This window comes from Ranitomeya imitator, chromosome 2 (genome assembly GCF_032444005.1).
Source record: "Ranitomeya imitator isolate aRanImi1 chromosome 2, aRanImi1.pri, whole genome shotgun sequence".
In the NCBI taxonomy this organism is placed as follows: Eukaryota; Metazoa; Chordata; class Amphibia; order Anura; family Dendrobatidae; genus Ranitomeya; species Ranitomeya imitator.
Genome location: NC_091283.1, coordinates 756,127,609 through 756,136,554, shown reverse-complemented (window position 1 = coordinate 756,136,554; position 8,946 = coordinate 756,127,609).

Genomic DNA, 8,946 nt, shown 5'->3' with positions numbered 1-8,946 from the left:
GCCAGGCAGGTGTGTTCACCCGGATCTTGGGCACTAGTGATGCCGCTGCTACTTTCATTTTTTCATTTCAAGTTTTTCGCTTCAAAAATGTTTGCACCCACTGCCAATGACCCTATACCCCGCCTAGAGTATTTGTTCAGACAGTGGGGGTTCACTAACATTGGAGTCATACTGTACACACTGGCCCTCTCCTTTAAGGAGAAGTGAAACATCTGTTAACATTTTTATGTTATATTTTTTAATCACAACCAGGTTAGAGAAGGTTCGGAGACCCCCACGATTGTTAAAAACACCATGAGCTGCGCGCAGCTCAGGAGCACAGCTCACAGATCGGAGTACCGTCACATTGAAAGTCTGTGAGAGACCTCCTAAGAGAGTTTGCAATATTCCTGGGCACTTACTAGATAGCAGTGTTTCCAAAATGTTCCTTGGCTGTAATGCCTGGACGTTCTGTATCGGGTATCCAGAAGGAGCCCCTAGGTCGAAATGAACACCCATGAGGTGCGAAACGGGGCATAGAAGTTGTGTGTCCTGAAAAAAGAGGTGAATTATTGAAAAACATTATTACCAAGTATCTCCAGGACATGAGTCTTCAAACGTTGGTGGTACATCAGTTGTGATGAGGTGAAAAAACTGATCAAAGAAGTGGCAAAGGTCACAGAGCCCCGGCGCATGTGCACTGCAGTTCATTGCTCTAGTCAAGGCAGAGAAGTACGTCTGTGCGGGAGCGCGATGCCCGGGGAGACTGTGTGGATGACGTAGGGACGCGTCATCCACATGAAGGAGGATGGCATCACAAGAAGATTGGAGATGCTGGACCAGGACCAGTCACAACCCTCTGACCGGACTGCCCGTAGTGTCTTTTTCTTGTCTTGCAGGCCAGGATGGGGGCAGATAGCATTATAAAATGCTGTATATCAGCCCAGAAAGGTGGTGGCCATATCTCGTATTGTGATAAGATATTGTAAAAATGTACTTAAATTAACATTAATTACAACATGGTGTTCAAGTTGAAAAAGAGAAAAGAATGGCACAGTCAACAATATCATATAAAGATGCAGCTAATACATGCTAAAAGACAAAACAAACAAAAACCTGGTGACAAATTTCTTCTAAACCCTGTCCATACACATCCCTGAATATGTCATCACTGAATATAAGTGCATATTGGTGCTTATCCCTCTTTGGCTAGAGTCATACTAGAGAGGAATACGGACGAGTGCTATGCAATAAAAAATCGCATAGCACTCGGACCAATGTTAATATATGGGGCAGCCCCATCGTCTGTTTTCTTTCTCGGCCGTATTATACTGTATGTGTGAGTGAAATTGCAACATGCTGCGATTTGCACCGTATATCGGCGCAAGACTCACAAATGAAAGTCTATGGCTGCGAGAAACTCGCACACCACACGGACCATCAGTGTGACTTGTGAGACATACGCACCGGTGTCATTTGGAAAGCTGGCAATTCATGTGCGGTGTACAGTAAAATCACACGGACAGCTTACAATAGAATAGAAATATACACATAGTATAGGGATATGTGTGTCTATGTATGTATGTATGCATATATATATATATATATATATATAATATATATTTTCTCACAAAAATAAAGGGAACACTAAACTCCCACATCCTAGATATCACTGAATTAAATATTCCAGTTGTAAATCTTTACATAGTTGAATGTGTTGAGAACAACACCCCCCATTTCCTTGTAGATTGTAAGCTTGCATACAGGGACCTCACTCCGAATGTCACTATTTAAATTAAAATCTTGTATTGAATTTATAGTCTGGACATGTCCCCGCTTAATTGTAAAGTGCTGCGGAATATGTTGGCTCTATTTAAATAAAAATTATTATTATTAATAAAACCTAAAAATGATCAACGTAAATCACAACTAATATGCCACGGAGGTCTGGAATTGGAATGATGCTCAAAATCAAAGTGGAAAATGAAGTAACAGGCTTATCCAACTTCATTGGGAATGTCTCAAGACAAGGAAATGATGCTCAGTAGTGTGTGTGGCCTCCACGTGCCTATATGACCTCCCTACAAGGCCTGAGCATGCTCCTGATAAGGCGGCAGATGGTCTCCTGAGGAATCTCCTCCCAGACCTGGACTAAAGCATCCACCAACTCCTGGACAGTCTGTGGTGCAACGTGACATTGGTGGATGGTGCGAGACATGATGTCCCAGATGTGTTCAATCGGATTCAGGTCTGGGGAACGGGCGGGCCAGTCCATAGCTTCAATGCCTTCATGTTGCAGCAACTGCTGACACACTCCAGCCACATAAGGTCTGACATTGTCCAGCATTAGGAGGAACCCAGGGCCAACCGCACCAGCATATGGTCTCACAAGGGGCCTGAGGATCTCATCTCGGTACCTAATGGCAGTCAGGCTACCTCTGGCGAGCACATGCAGGGCGGTGCGGCCCTCTAAAGAAATGCCACCCCACACCATTACTGCCAAAACGGTCATGCTGAAGGATGTTGCAGGCAGCAGATTGCTCTCCACGGCGTCTCCAGACTCTGTCACATGTTCTCAAGTGTGAACCTGCATTCATCTGTGAAGAGCACAGGGCGCCAGTGGCGAATTAAGATTAATTCCAGCCAATTTTGCGTTAAAAAAGTAAAACGGCGCTCCTTCCCTTCCAAGCTCCGCCATGCGCCCAAACAGTGGTTTACCCCTATGTATTGGGTATCGGCGTATTCAGGACAAATTGCATAATAACTTTTGGGGTCCAATTTCTCCTGTTACCCTTGGGAAGATAAAAAATTGGGGCAAAAAGATCACTTTTGTGGAAAAACTATGATTTTTTATTTTTACAGCTCTACGTTATAAACTTCTGTGAAGCACTTGGGGGATCAAAGTGCTCACCACACATCTAGATAAGTTCCTTGGGAGGTCTAGTTTCCAAAATGGTGTCACTTGTATGGAGTTTCCACTGTTTAAGCACATCAGCGGCTCGCCAAATGCGACATGTGTCCGATCTCAATTCCAGCCAATTTTGCATTGAAAAATGAAACGGCGCTCCTTCCCTTCCGAGCTCTGCCATGCGCCCAAACAGTAGTTTACCTGCACATATGGGGTATCAGTGTACTCAGGACAAATTGCACAACAACTTTTGGGGTACAATTTCTCCTGTTACCCTTGGTAAAATAAAACAAAAATGGTCTGTATTAAATTTTTTTGTGAAAAAAAGTTAAATGTTCATTATATATATATTTTTTTAATGAAAACTGTTGAAGGAAAGAGCGCAAAAAGTGTCTTATCTGAGAAGGTTAAAAGGTTAATCCATAGGATTGCACTCATCAGATGTAGCTGAGTTGAAGCATTGAAAGGATTCGCTGCAGCAGATCCATGAGTCCAGGAAGGACCAGCCGTTAGATACAGATTGGGATAATTGTGGTAAATTTCTGCGCTGCTGAATCACTAGAATTCCAGAATTATTAGTACATGTGGCTTTATAATAATACGCATTTCAGAGTTCAAGACTCCTTCATCAGGAAACACCACAGGAACAACATGTGTTTCTGGAAAACACCCATGTAGTCAAAATTATCACTATACCTGTAGATACATTTCCAAAGGGGTATAATTTCCAAAATGGGGTCTCTTGAGGGGGGACTCTGTATATGGACTCCGCAAACTATTCTATGAAAATTTGTTCTCTAAGAGTCAAATGATTCACCTTCCCTTCCGAGTCTCGCCGTGAGGCTATGCAGTACTATACAGCCACATATGGGATATTTAAACATTCAGAGGAAATTGTATGACAAATCTTGATGCCATTTTTACCAGTTTACCCATGTGAAAACATAAAATTTGGGGCTAAAACAACATTTCTGTGGTAAAAATATAATTATTTTTTCTTCACTACCCAATGGTATAAATTTATGTCACCCACTCGTGGTGTAAATATAATCACTGCACCCTTAGATGAATTCATTGAGAGGTCTAGTTTGTAAGATGGGGTCACTTATTGGGGATTCTGGCACTTCAGGGGCTCTTCCGGTGGGTCATGGCACCCACAAACCATAACAGCAAAATCTGCACTATACAGTAATATGGCGTTCCTTCACTTCTGAACTTTCCACAGTTACTGAAAAGTAATTCCCGATTATATTATAACATTCTGTGAGGCACATGTGGTGTCAACATGCTCACTGCACCCCTAGATGAATTCACTTGGAGTGTAGTTTGTAAAATGGGGTCACGTTTGGAGGGTTCTGCTTTTTTGGCACCTCAGTGGCTCTACCAATGTGACATGGCAACCTCAAGCCATTCCAGTAGAATCTGAACTCCAATATGGCGATTTTGAGTTTTGCACTGAACCGCAAAAGTAGTTTTCGACCACATATAGGGTTTCGGCGTACTCAGGAGAAATATGTAACCATGTGTAAAGTCCGGTTTCTCCTGTTACCCTTGTGAAAATTAAATTTTGGGGCAAAACCATAATTTTTGCAGGAAAAATTTATTTTTTCATTTTCATTTCTCAACGTTAGAAAATTTTGTGAAGCATGTGTGGGTTCAAGGTGCTCACCACACATCTAGATAAGCTCTTTGAGGGGTCTAGTTTCCAAAATGGGGTCACTCGTGGGAGTTTCCACTGTTTAGGCATATCAAGGGCTCTGCAAACACGACATAGTGTCTGCCATCGATTCTAGCAAATTTTGCATTCCAAAAGTCAAATGGTACTCCTTCCCTCTCGATCCCTGCCATGCCTCCAAACAGTAGTTTTCCACCACATATGGGGTATTAGCATATTTAGGAGAAATTGCACAACACATTTTATGGTCCATTTTCTCCTGTTACTCTTGTGAAAATGCAAAATTTGAAGCTAATTCAACATTTTTGTGGGAAAAGGTACTTTTTTAAATTTATTTTTGACTTCCACATTCCTTTGAAGCCCCTGATGGGTTAATAAACTTATTGAATGTGGTTTTTAGCACTTTGATGGTTGCAGTTTTTTTTAACTGGTGTCACTTTTGGGTATTTTCTGCCAAATAGGCCCCTCAAAGTCACTTCAAATGTGATGTGGTTCGTAAAAAACAATTATGTTTCAATAGTGATGTTGATGTAAAGAAGACATTTGGTAAATGTTATTTATTAACTATGTTGCATGATGTGACTATCTGGTAATAAGGGCATGAAAATTAAAAAGTTTGAAAATTGCAAAATTCACAAATGCAAAAATTACACTGGTATGAAGTGATTTTGGTGCCAACGATGTCTGAACTGTTTAATATTAACTTTATGGTGCTGATTAAGGATATGATTTTGGTTTTACCAGATTGGCTATAGTTTCTGAAATATTTAATAATTAATTAGAGTCAAGTTCTGGCTTAAAAAATTTGCTTTTATAGCATTGCAAGACTACAAATTGAAATTCAGAATAATTATATTGGATATTTCATTACCTAAGACACTGTTAAAGAATAAAAATACATTGCATTTGTTATCACACACAATTCACATTGGGGGAATTTATTATTTTCATGAATGAATTATCTAAAAAAAATTAGAAACAATTCAGCAAAAGTAATAGAATTTATGAATTGAGCACCGTCAAAATGCCCTAAATCCATAAAAAAAACCTGTGTTCTTGATCTAGATTTACCACTAACATAAAGTGCAATGTGTTATGAAAAACAATCTCAAAATCACTGGAATACATTGAAGCGTTCCAGATTTACCACCACATAAAGTGACAGTGGTCAGAATTGGCCTGGTCAGGAAACTGAAACCAAGCTTTGGGTGAAGGAGTTACATAGTATCAAACACTGAGGAGAGCTCAGAAATTTTAACCCTTTTCTGACGTTGGGCGTAATAATATGTCCACGTTGGACTTCCTCCCTTTGATGTGGGCTCCGGCGCTGAGCCCACATCTTTCTCGGCACATATCAGCTGTTTTGAACAGCTGACATGTGTGTTGTGAATTCTGTTGTCGGGCTCCCTCCTGTGGTCATGAATGGTACTTCGGCTGGTTCTGTCCATGGACTTCCTCTGGTGGGTGTTTCTGAGTTTCCTTCCACAGGTGACGAGGTTAATTCGTTAGCAGGCTGCGCTATTTAACTCCACTTAGATCTTTGCTCCATGCCACCTGTCAATGTTCCAGTATTGGTCTAGTTCACTCCTGGATCATTCTTGTGACCTGTCTTCCCAGCAGAAGCTAAGTTCCAGCTTGTATTTCTTGGGTTTGCTATTTTTCTGTCCAGCTTGCTATTATTATTGTTGTCTTGCTTGCTGGAAGCTCTGGGACGCAGAGGGAGCGCCTCCGCACTGTGAGTCGGTGCTTAGGGTCTTTTTGCGCCCTCTGCGTGGTCTTTTTGTAGGTTTTTGTGCTGACCGCAAAGTAACCTTTCCTATCCTCGGTCTGTTCAGTAAGTCGGGCCTCACTTTGCTAAATCTATTTCATCTCTGTGTTTGTATTTTCATCTTTACTCACAGTCATTATATGTGGGGGGCTGCCTTTTCCTTTGGGGAATTTCTCTGAGGCAAGGTAGGCTTTATTTTCCTTCTTTAGGGCTAGCTAGTTTCTTAGGCTGTGCCGAGTTGCATAGGGAGCGTTACATAGTTATTAAGGTTGAAGGAAGACTATATGTCCATCTAGTTCAACCCATAGCCTAACCTAACATGCCCTAACATGTTGATCCAGAGGAAGGCAAAAAAAAACCATGTGGCAAAGAGTAAGCTCCACATTGGGGAAAAAAATTCCTTCCCGACTCCACATAGGGCAATCAGACTAGTTCCCTGGATCAACGCCCTATCAAGGAATCTAGTGTATATACCCTGTAACATTATACTTTTCCAGAAAGGTATCCAGTCCCCTCTTAAATTTAAGTAATGAATCACTCATTACAACATCATACGGCAGAGAGTTCCATAGTCTCACTGCTCTTACAGTAAAGAATCCGCGTCTGTTATTATGCTTAAACCTTTTTTCCTCCAAACGCAGAGGATGCCCCCTTGTCCCTGTTTCAGGTCTATGATTAAAAAGATCATCAGAAAGGTCTTTGTACTGTCCCCTCATATATTTATACATTAAAATAAGATCACCCCTTAGTCTTCGTTTTTCCAAACTAAATAGCCCCAAGTGTAATAACCTATCTTGGTATTGCAGACCCCCCAGTCCTCTAATAACCTTGGTCGCTCTTCTCTGCACCCGCTCCAGTTCAGCTATGTCTTTCTTAAACACCGGAGACCAGAACTGTGCACAGTATTCTAAGTGTGGTCGAACTAGTGACTTGTATAGAGGTAAAATTATATTCTCCTCATGAGCATCTATGCCTCTTTTAATGCATCCCATTATTTTATTTGCCTTTGTAGCAGCTGCCTGACACTGGCCCCTGAATATGAGTTTGTCATCCACCCATACACCCAGGTCTTTTTCATTGACGGTTTTGCCCAGAGTTTTAGAATTAAGCACATAATTATACATCTTATTACTTCTACCCAAGTGCATGACCTTACATTTATCCCCATTAAAGCTCATTTGCCATTTATCAGCCCAAGCTTCTAGTTTACATAAATCATCCTGTAATATAAAATTGTCCTCCTCTCTATTGATTACCCTGCAGAGTTTAGTGACATCTGCAAATACTGAAATTCTACTCTGAATGCCCCCTACAAGGTCATTAATAAATATGGTAAAAAGAAGAGGGCCCAATACTGACCCCTGTGGTACCCCACTGCTAACCGCTACCCAGTCCGAGTGTGCTCCATTAATAACCACCCTTTGTTTCCTATCCCTGAGCCAGCTCTCAACCCACTTGCACATATTTTCCCCTATCCCCATTATTCTCATTTTATGTATCAACTTTTTGTGTGGCACCGTGTCAAAAGCTTTTGAAAAGTCCATATACACTACGTCCACTGGGTTCCCTTGGTCCAATCCGGAACTTACCTCTTCATAGAAACTGATCAAATTAGTCTGACATGAACGGTCCCTAGTAAACCCGTGCTGATACTGGGTCATGAGGTTATTCCTCTTCAGATACTCCAGTATAGCATCCCTTAGAATGCCCTCCAGGATTTTACCCACAGTAGAGGTTAAGCTTACTGGCCTATAATTTCCGAGTTCAGTTTTTGTTCCCTTTTTGAATATTGGCACCACATTTGCTATACGCCAGTCCTGTGGCACAGACCCTGTTATTATTGAGTCTTTAAAGATTAAAAATAATGGTCTATCAATGACTGTACTTAATTCCTGCAGTACTCGAGGGTGTTAGGCGCAATCCACGGCTATTTCTAGTGTGTTTGATAGGATTAGGGATTGCGGTCAGCAGAGTTCCCACGTCCCAGAGCTCGTCCTTTATTATCAGTTACTATCAGGTCATTCCGTGTGCTCTTAACCACCAGGTCCATTATTGTCCTGACCACCAGGTCATAACAGTACAGGTGGCCCAAAGTACTAATGCATCTCAATAGAGGGATAAGAGAAGTTCTGAGACCATTTTTTTTTTCTTTGCAGTGTGTTTTGTCTCTCTTTTCCCCTTTACCTCTGGGTGCTTCAGGACACAGGTGTAAACATGGACATTCAAGGTCTGTCCTCTTGGATGGATAATCTCACTACAAGGGTACAGAGCATTCAAGATTTTGTGGTTCAGAATCCGATATCAGAGCCTAGGATTCCTATTCCTGATTTGTTTTTTGGTGATAGATCTAAGTTCTTGAATTTCAAAAATAATTGTAAATTGTTTCTTGCCTTGAAACCTCGCTCCTCAGGTGACCCTGTTCAACAAGTAAAGATCATTATTTCTTTGTTACGTGGTGACCCTCAAGACTGGGCATTTTCCCTTGCGCCAGGAGATCCGGCATTGCGTGATGTTGATGCGTTTTTCCTGGCGCTTGGATTGCTTTATGACGAACCTAATTCAGTGGATCAGGCAGAGAAAATCTTGCTGGCTCTGTGTCAGGGTCAGGATGAAGCG